We start from the raw sequence: 10,605 nt of genomic DNA on the forward strand, positions 1-10,605 counted from the left end.
AGCAGCAGATAATGAAAGTAAGACTAAACCTCCTGCAGCGAGCGCTTTTTCATCTTCTCCACGTAAAACTGTATGTCCTACTCCAAACGCTGTAGCTAAAGCAGCTACATATCCCAATCCTTTAAGGGCGTCCCCAGTCCTATTTTTACATGTAGTTTCAGTTTCCATCTTTTTATATTCATCAGATAGCTCTTGAAGTTCATGGCCAATGGCTTGTGCTCTTTCTTCAAATTGATTACAGTTTTCAATAAATGCCCTGGCAGCTTCACACAGTTTGCTTAATGGAATAGACACACAAGCAGGTAGTCTATTGGCCATTGTTCCTCTTTAACCTTTCAGCACCTTTGGACCAATTCCAACAAATATGGAAAAACTACAAAAAGAAGCACACAAACAAGAAAGGCTGTGTCAGTCCTTGCTGTTGGTAGTCTGAAAAACAAAACAAAAAATCCATAAGTGCCTAATACTACTACTACTACTACTAATAATAATACCAAAATGGTACTAATAAATACTAATCCAAAAATCAAGATGTTCTAAAATAAAGTAGATTAGTCTTATGTGTCTCTTAAAACTATTCTTGTTTTCATTATAGTTTACAAGTATCCATGTTATTCAAACTAGATTTAAACAATATAAAGATTAAGTGAAAAGCTTTGTTATTTTCAGAAGTATAAATCACCATAATTTTACTGCTGCCAATAACAGATTCAACAAAACCTATATAAAGTTGAAGTTAACACTGAAACAGCGAAGTAAATATTGTCTTACCACCCGTGTATCTGTCTGTGCTCCATATTAAGCTTCTTCTAAAATACTTTCACTTTAGTTTTTCACTAGCGTGTCACATGTTATCCTAACACGTCAGCTTCCTTACAGATTGAACCTGTTCTGCATGCCACCTAAAAGCAATGGCATGTAGGGTTCAACTTCACTGCCATACCCGCCCTACCTTGTTTTGTTTTGTAGTTTTATTTTGACTTGGTTGGTTATAGCAGCATTTCTGTCATGGTCTGGATGAGTGCTGGAGTCATCATCCAAATTGCTGTTTCCACCTCTGGGTGGTAGATTTCCATAGAATGCAAATGACCTTGTGACTGTGTTTTTCTCTTTCGGTTTCCATCTCCGACAATACTCACTTTCATTCGGTTGCTGGTTCGTTTTGGCACAGCTTCAGTCTGCTTTACTCATCTCCTTGCCCTCCGGCCACAGTCATTGCACTCCACGGATTCCCTGCCCTGGAACCGGGCTGCCTCACCCGGACCTCTCAACCTCCTTTTGCCAGTTCTCCATCTGCAAACTGTAAGATTAAAGAAATGTGCTTTGACACGTCTCTTCTGGATCACATGGCCTCAGCCACTAAATCTATTCTCTTCTCTTTGCAGTGTACAGACTCCCAGTTGCATTTACCGAAACCCAGGTCCCGGAGTTTAATATTATGGTCTCTGTAATAGAGTCATAGTTTATCATTAATTTTTACAGATCTAGTAAATCTTTAGACTTAATCTTTAAGTTTATTGTTCGCAGTCTTATTCACTTCGTAACTTTGTGTTTTTGAGCAAATAAATATTGTTCACCACGCTTTTCTGTGCCTCCACGTGAGTTCTGCTCATCTGTCTTGTGTGACAATTTCTTTATCAAATACCATATCAAACCTTTCAAACCAGGTGGTGAAAAAGAAACTTATATAAATCCAGGTTTAAAAGCAAAGTTTTTTGTTTGATTTATAATTTCAGCTTTTGGGGCCTTCTGTGTAGTATTTTGCAGGTCATAACATGTTTTGATGGAGCTGCTTTTGTCTGGCTGGCATTCAGGCTGCTGAGGTCCCAGACAAACAGACTCAAGGTCAGCTTTTACAACAGGGCAATAGCCCTAATCAATGCTAACAGCTGACCTGATTGGCTACCTCCCTGGACTTTTTCGGCAGGGCAATAACAATTATAATAATATCAATAACAATGTGCAATAAACATACACTCAGCGTTTTTAAAAAAAAATTAAGTTAAGGTACTGTATCGTGTTCTCTTGTGTTGTCTTGTATAGTGTGTAGTGCAGATGCGGGACAGGTTCCAATTTACTATTGTTTTAGGTATGACTGTACAATGACAATAAAGAGTTATCTATTTTATCTATCTATATTAGCTATGACAGGTCTGGACTGCAAGCCGGCCAGTGGAAAAGGACCTAAAATATTATATGATGATGTGGTATTTGAGACGTTGGGGTGTTGCAGTTTAACTTTAGTTTTTAATGCTGGTGAGTAGGGATGGACCGATCCGATATACAGTGGGATGCAAAAGTTTGGGCAACCTCATTAATAGTCATTATTTTCCTGAATAAATCGTTGTTTGTTACAATAAAAAGTGATATTTGAGAAGTGAAATGAAGTTCATTGGATTTACAGAAAGTGTGCAATAATTGTTTAAACAAAATCAGGCAGGTGCTCAAATTTGGGCACTGTTGTCATTTTATTGATTCCAAAAACTTTAGAACTAATTATTGGAACTCAAATTAGCTTGGTAAGCTCAGTGACCTCTGACCTACATACACAGGTGAATCCAATAATGAGAAAGAGTATTTAAGGGGGTCAACTGTAACTTTCCCTCCTCTTTTAGCAACATGGGGGTCTCAAAACAACTCTGAAATGACCTGAAGACAAAGATTGTTCACCAGCATGGTTTAGGGGAAGGATACAGAAAGCTGTCTCAGAGATTTAAGCTGTTTCCACAGTTAGGAACATATTGAGACAATGGAAGACACAGGCTCAGTTCAAGTTAAGGCTCGAAGTGGCAGACCAAGAAAAATCTGGGATGGACAGAAGTGACAAATGGTGAGAACAGTCAGAGTCAACCCACAGACCAACACCAAAGACCTACAACATCATCTTGCAGCAGATGGAGTCACTGTGCATCATTCAACCATTCGGCGCACTTTACACAAGGAGATGCTGTAATTGATAGTGATGCAGAGGAAGCCTTTTCTCCGCCCACAGCACAAACAGAGCTGCTTGAGGTTTGCTAAAGCACATTTGGACAAGCCAGCTTCATTCTGGAATAAGGTGCTGTGGACTGATGAAACTAAAATTGAGTTATTTGGGCATAACAAGGGGCGTTATGCATGGAGGAAAAAGAACACAGCATTCCAAGAAAAACACCTGCTACCTACAGTTATATATGGTGGTGGTCCCATCATGCTGTGGGGCTGTGTGGCCAGTGCAGGGACTGGAAATCTTGTCAAAGTTGAGGGACACATGGATTCCACTCAGTATCAGCAGATTCTGGAGGAATCAGTGACAAAGTTGAAGCTGCGCCGGGGGTGGATCTTTCAACAAGACAAGGACCCGAAACACTGCTCAAAATCCACTAAGGCATTCATGCAGAGGAACAAGTACAACGTTCTGTAATGACCATCTCAGTCTCCAGACCTGAATATTATTGAAAATCTGTGGTGGTTTGTCACATGGAATGTAAATGGAGCTGGCACCAGAGGAAAGAGGTTAAAAATATTTAACAGCTTAAAAAACTACAGGCAGATGTTGTTTTATTACAAGAAACTCACAAACCTGTCACAGGTTTAAACGAACTTAAAACACCTGAGTTTCCTAACGTGTTTGCAGCCGGTTATAATTCTAGACAACGGGGAGTAGCAATTTTAATACATAAAAATGTTAATTTTACAGTACTCGATACAGTTATAGATCCAGAGGGTAGATTTCTAATTATTAAACTATCAATATTGAACAAAAAACTATGTATTGTTAGTATATATGGTCCAAATGTTGATGAACCCTCATTCTTCCACGGTTTTTTTAGTGCACTCTCTGAACACCTTGATTGCACACTCATTCTTGGCGGTGACCTCAACCTTGGACTAAATGAAGAAATGGATAGGCTCAACACAACAGGAACTCAGCGTAATTGGCAGTCCACAAATATAATCAAACAGTATATGAACGACTTTGGTCTTTGTGATGCATGGCGCTCTCTTCACCCCACCAGTAAGGAATATACTTTTTTCTCGCATGTTCATCACTCTTACTCTCGTCTGGATTATTTTTTGGTCAGCAGCTCACTGCTGTGTGACATTTCAGACACTGAGATTCATCCTATAGCTGTCAGCGATCATGCTCCTGTATCTTTAACACTAATGCACAAGAATAATACTACGCCAAGTAAAAACTGGAGATTTAATATATCACTACTTAAAGATGAAGACTTTATTAAATACTTTAAAAAGGAATGGACTTCATATTTAGACTTTAATGACACTCCCGGAATATCTGCTTCTGTTCTATGGGAAGCAGGGAAAGCTGTGATGAGAGGTAAAATAATTTCTTTCTCATCACACAAAAAGAAAGAAGAAAACAAAAATATTCAGGAATTAGAAAAAAACATCAAATCACTAGAAGAAGCCTACGCGTGCGACCAAGATCAGGAAACATTGAACAAAATATGCAAAACAAAACTAGAATTAAATGAAACTATTAATAAAAAAACACAATTCCTTATACAAAGACTTCGCTTGCAGAATTTTGAACACAGTAACAAATCAGGTCGATTTCTAGCTAACCAGCTAAAAATAAATAAAGAAAAAATAACTATATGTGCTGCTAAAGATTTATCAGGGAACACAATATATGATCCTGGAAGAATAAACAACATTTTTAGGGATTTCTATGAAACTTTATACTCACCACAAATAAACCCATCTAAAAATGAAATTGATCTGTTTCTTGACAACGTAACTCTTCCAAAATTACTAGACAGTCAAGCAATGGAACTGGATTCGCCACTGACGCCAAGTGAACTCCAGGAAGCCCTGATAAGTATGCCCAATAATAAGGCTCCAGGTCCAGACGGCTTCCCTGCAGAATTCTACAAAGAATTCTGGACAATTTTGGCACCAGTATTCCACAGCATGTTGCAGGAAATCGAGGAAAAGGGCAGACTACCACCAAATATGAATTCTGCCAACATTAGTCTCCTGCTAAAACCAGGCAAAGACCCTTTATTTCCCTCAAGCTATCGTCCAATTTCTCTTTTAAATGTAGACCTTAAAATAATCTGCAAAGCTCTCTCAAAGAGATTAGAGAAAATGACCCCCCTCTTAATTCACCCTGACCAAACTGGTTTCATAAAAGGTCGGCACTCCTCAACAAACACTCGTAGATTACTTAATTTAATAGACTACTCATACGATAAAAACATCGAAACCATAATATTATCTCTAGATGCAGAAAAAGCATTTGACAGAGTTAATTGGAAATTTTTATTCGCAACTTTACACAAATTTGGTTTTGGAAACTCTTTCATAAACTGGATAAGAATATTATACAATTCCCCAACGGCTCGTATCAGAACAAATGACCAGACATCCTCCAGCTTCTGTCTCCTGAGGGGCACCAGACAGGGATGCCCACTCTCCCCTTCACTTTTTGCAATTTTTATCGAACCTCTAGCAGCAGCATTTAGACAGGCTACAACAATTAAGGGCATAAAATGTAAGAACATAGAACATAAAATCAGTCTCTATGCGGATGATGTGTTGCTTTTTCTGCAAAACACACAAACCAACCTCTCTGAGGTAATTACTTTAATAAACTGGTTTTCAAGAGTTTCAGATTATTCAATTAACTGGCCAAAATCTACAGTTCTCCCCATTAACTGCTCCTTCCATAATTCTTCCTCTGCCCCACTGCAATCCGGAAATATTAAATATTTAGGTATTAATGTCTCTCCTAAGCTTTCAGACTTAACTAAATTAAACCACATCCCACTTCTAAAGAAAGTAGAAGGCGATCTGACTAGATGGAAATCTTTACCCATATCACTCATGGGAAGGGTCGCCACTATAAAAATGATGATCTTGCCAAAAATAAATTACTTATTTTTGATGATCCCTAACAAACCATCACAGGATTGGTTCAGATCTCTGGATTCATATATTTCCAAATTCCTTTGGAAAGATAAACCCCCGCGTATTAGCTTAAAAACGCTACAAAGAACCAAGGATAGAGGAGGATTAGATCTGCCTAATTTTCACCAATACTTCTTAGCCAACAGGCTTCAGTTCATCTCAGAATGGTTAAAACATACCTTCTTAGTTGAGCCCTGGCTAGATGTTGAACAGGCACTATGCAAGGATCTAGAGATTTCAGACCTACCATTTATTAGCTCAAACATCAAAAGACATGAATGCTTTAAAAGTATCAACATCAGCTTTTCTCTAACAGCATGGTGGGAGTTTCTAAAAATAACGGAGTCTTCATTAATCCCATGCAAACGTACACCTATCTGGAATAACCCTGACATATTACAAAACAATAATATGATTAATTTCCCAGAATGGAATTGTAAAGGAATTAAATACTTAGAACATATATTAGAGGGAACAGAATTTATTCCATTTGACAGACTAGTTGAACAACATGGGATCAACAAGACAAGGTTTTTAGAATATCAACAAATTAAATCCATAGTAAAAAAGAAATTTAACCTCAGTCAAGTTGAATTACAAACGCCACTAAGTGCGGCACATTTTCTTACTCTTAAATCCCCCAAATTATTATCTAAAATATACAGAACACTTTCTAAATTAGATGAATCAATATCCCTTCCTACTGCAAAGTGGGAAGCAGATTTATCAGTCAACCTAGACCAAAACTTCTGGTCTCAGATTTGCTTAAAAACCTTTAAATTAATTAAAAATCCCAGTCTGCAATTAATACAATACAAAATACTACATAGAGTGCACTATACAGGTCATCGGATGTTCAAGATGGGCTTTACATCTTCCAACAACTGCTCACACTGTCAAGGCAATACACCAGACAATTACATCCACGCTCTTTGGTTCTGTCCACCAGTGCAAAAGTTTTGGCGCGAGATATGTGAAGACTTATCAAAATGTCTGAAATGTAACATTCCAACTTCCCCCTTAGTGTGTCTACTGGGCAGCTTAGATAATGTCACTTCAGAAAAGAATATAGCCCATATGATCTTCACTGCCCTATGCATAGCCAAGAAAACAGTCCTCATGAACTGGAAAAATAAAAATAATCTTAATTCTAACCAATATAGAAATTATCTATTAGATTACATTAGTCTTGATACAGCCTCTGCCACCACATTAGATCAATTGCTCTGGGCCCCTTTTATCAGCTCCATCACCTAGTGGGGGTGGGGGGTCATAGTTTGGTCCCGCCTTCACTGTTGTGATTGGTGAGGGGGTAGGGACAGGCTTAGGGTGTCGGGGGGTTCCCCGGAGGCATCTTCCTTGGGGGGCTCAACCCGGGGTAGCGGTCACGTCCGGTTGGGGGCTCTGTTGGCTCTCAGGTGACTGTTTCCTCGCGGCTGCGTGCAGCGGGGCTAGGGGAGGGTCTGTGCTGACGGACGTGGGTTACTGACCTGGCAACCTGGCTGCCCCTGGGTGGGTCCGGGATGGGCGTGAGGTTCTGGGGGCGCTCCGTCTCTGGGCTGGGGCCCGGGCGGGGCCTCGGGGGCTTGGGTCCTGGTTGGTGTGTTGCCGGGGTTGTGGGCGGGTGGGTGCATGGGGGCCCGGCCCTGGAGCAGGGTGCCGCCGGTGCGTCGAGCCGCCTGGGGGGCTCTTCAACTGGTGGGGGGGATGGTCACATCTTGCAGGAGCTTTCTTCTCTTCAGGAACTCTCTGCAGGAGGGGGAGATACAGGAGAGGTGGAGGAAGATCTCAGCCTGGGCGTTTACCGTCTTATGTAGTCTGGAAGATGAGTGGATGGTGGGGTGGGTGCAGTTTTCTCTGTGGTGGGGTTGGGTGGACTGTCCAGGGCTCTGTGGAGCCGGGGGGCGCTACTGCACTGGGTCTGTATATGGGTCTGATGGGCCTGGGCCCCCCTTCCCTGGCGGGTCGCGAAGGGTGGGAGTGCCTACTGGGGTCAGCGGGGGAGCTGGCCCCAGGGAAGGGTTACCTGCCCCTCCCTTCCTTCCCTCCCCATCTCCAGCTGCCTCCCTCTTCCCGCTCCTCCACAACCACCCACACATGCAGGGCCTTGGAGTGGGGGTATGTCACCAGGGTGCAGAGGAGGCTACCCCCCCCCCCCCCCCCCCCCCCCTCTGTCCCCTTCTGGCTGCCTCTGCCTCAATTTTATCCCACAACTTAGACATTCACATTATTCACACTCTCATTACACATACATATGGGATCTTGGGGGTGGGCACGATACACGGAGTCCAAAGTACCATCAGGGTGTATACCTCACCCCTGACGTCGTTGCCCACCTCTCAACTTTAAATACACTTAGTCATTGAGGGCTAGCAGGAGGGACTATGCGCTTACCTGCTGCTCCTTGGCAGGTAGCTCCATGCCCTCCTGGGTTTTAATTGCACCTTAGAACACATATGCATCAACACTACAATGAGCGGGTGAAGGGAGGTTTGGAGTCTTCTCCCACCCCCATTCTCTGCGGCCTGCTGGAGCGGGAGGGCTAGTAGGAGGAGTTGGCCGTCCGACTGCGGTCTGGGGTGTGGGGCCTCCCTGCTGCTGCGGAGTCGGGGTGGTCTGCCTCTCCCCACCGCAGGGAAAAGGGTAACACCACCTGGGTCTGGGTGCAATTCCCCCCTCCAGGGGCAAGGGTACCTAGACCCGGTTTGTAGAGTACGCTTGGGGAGTGTGATTGTGTGTACAGCGTCTCTTTATGTCTGTCTCCACGTTGGTTGAGTGTGGAGTGAGTGCATATGAGAGCATGAGGGTGGGAATGGATGTTTGTGTCTGTGTGTGCCTGTATGTCTGTGTCTATATGTCAGGTTGGGTATCAGACGCCACCTCTCTGGGGACACCTCAGGCCCTCCAAGGTTTGGAGGCCTATCTCCACCCACCACCACTTCCCCTGCCGGTGGCGGACTCCCTCAGGTGTCGGTGTGTTGGTGGTTCTTTGTATCTGGGGGTGGGCGTCCGGGTACACACCGGCTCACTCCTTGGCGGCCGCTTGTCGGGGCCTGGGGCCTGGGGCTCGCTCGGGCCCCTTTGGAGGTGGGGTGCCCCCGGCCTCTCGGCCTGGGGCTCGGTCACTCAGGCACAGCTGGGGGCCGGCGGAGCTCACGGGCGCGTCACTGCAACTCCCCCTGACTTCTGCTCCGCGGCTGCTGGGCGAGCCCTCATCTGGGACTCTCCTCAGCTCTTACTGGAACAGTGGCGCGGCTGCCCTTCTGTTGGTCTTCCATGGTCTCTTGTGTTCTGGGGGCCTCTGGATGTCTGGAGTTTTGATCTCCTCCATACCCGCTTCACACCCTGGAGGACGGGGCTGTGGCCCCCCCACACTCCCTAGCAGATCATTACATGGAGAAACCTTTGGAATGCAAGCATGCTGATCCACACAGATATGCACACATGGGTATTCACAGACGCGGACTAAAGCTTTCTTGGCTGCTGCCTCAAAGCACACTGTGCGCTGTCTATCTTGCGTGCTGCACAATATCGTTTATTATTTAGTAACTATTGATATCTATGACTAGCTAGTTTATTGTGATGGTGCTTTGTTTTCTCTATTATTATGTTGCTCTTTGTTGTTTGCTGTCTCCTCTGTTTGTTTGTTTTTTTTTTTTTTTTTTTCTCCATACAGGTGACCCAGGAGTTTTTTTGTTTTTTTTTTTTCTTTTTTTTTTTTTCTCTCTCTCTCTTCCCCCCCCTTCTCACCGTCTCTTCTCCCCTTTGGTTTTCTTTCTTTCTCTCCCCCTCTTTCTCTCATTCATTCCCCCTGTCCTATTTATTTAAAAAAAAAAAAAAAAAACAAAAATGACAAAGGATGAACTGAAGCTCTGCCATCACGTAATGTCGCATACTGCTGTTTCTGATGTCATTTAGAAAAAAAAAAGAAAAAAAAAAAAGAAAATCTGTGGTGTGAGTTAAAGAGAGATGTCCATGCTCAGAAGCCATCAAACCTGAATGAACTACAGATGCTTTGTAAAGAGGAATGGTTCAAAATACCTTCAACCAGAATCCAGACTCCCATTGGAACCTACAGGAAGCGTTTAGAGGCTATAATTTCTGCAAAAGGCGGATCTACTAAATATTGATTTCATTTCTTTTTTTGTGGTGCCCAAATTTATGCACCTGCCTGATTTTTTAAAAACAATTATTGCACACTTTCTGTAAATCCAATAAACTGTACAGTATCGGTATCGGTCCGATCCTGACCTAAATTACTGAATCGGATATCAGGGAGAAATAAAAAATGTAATCTGATCCATTAAATATCACAAAAGCACCTCACAAAACTTGTGACATGGAATAATCCAGCTCATGAGTTTAGCACGTCAGAGAGGTATGGATCACGTGATAGTGCGGCCGTTGCATGCAAGACCTGTCAGCCATCTGGAGTTACTTCACACTGAAAGCATCTGGAGCCTCGCTACGTGCTACCAAACCGGCATTTCATGTCCAAGCAAGCTGTCCCAGAGAAGTAAAGCAAGTGTGTAATTTCATGTCTGAATATTTGTAAAGCATTTCTACATTAAGCTTAACAACCGCTCGGACATCTGTGTGTTGTCATTGCTCAGTCTGACTGTACGATGGATAGACTTTTACGTTGAAAATAAAAACAGTGTTGCAGGCTAAACAGTTCTGTGGTTCGAC

The sequence above is a fragment of the Maylandia zebra genome, linkage group LG8 (genome assembly GCF_041146795.1).
Source record: "Maylandia zebra isolate NMK-2024a linkage group LG8, Mzebra_GT3a, whole genome shotgun sequence".
Classification (NCBI taxonomy): domain Eukaryota; kingdom Metazoa; phylum Chordata; class Actinopteri; order Cichliformes; family Cichlidae; genus Maylandia; species Maylandia zebra.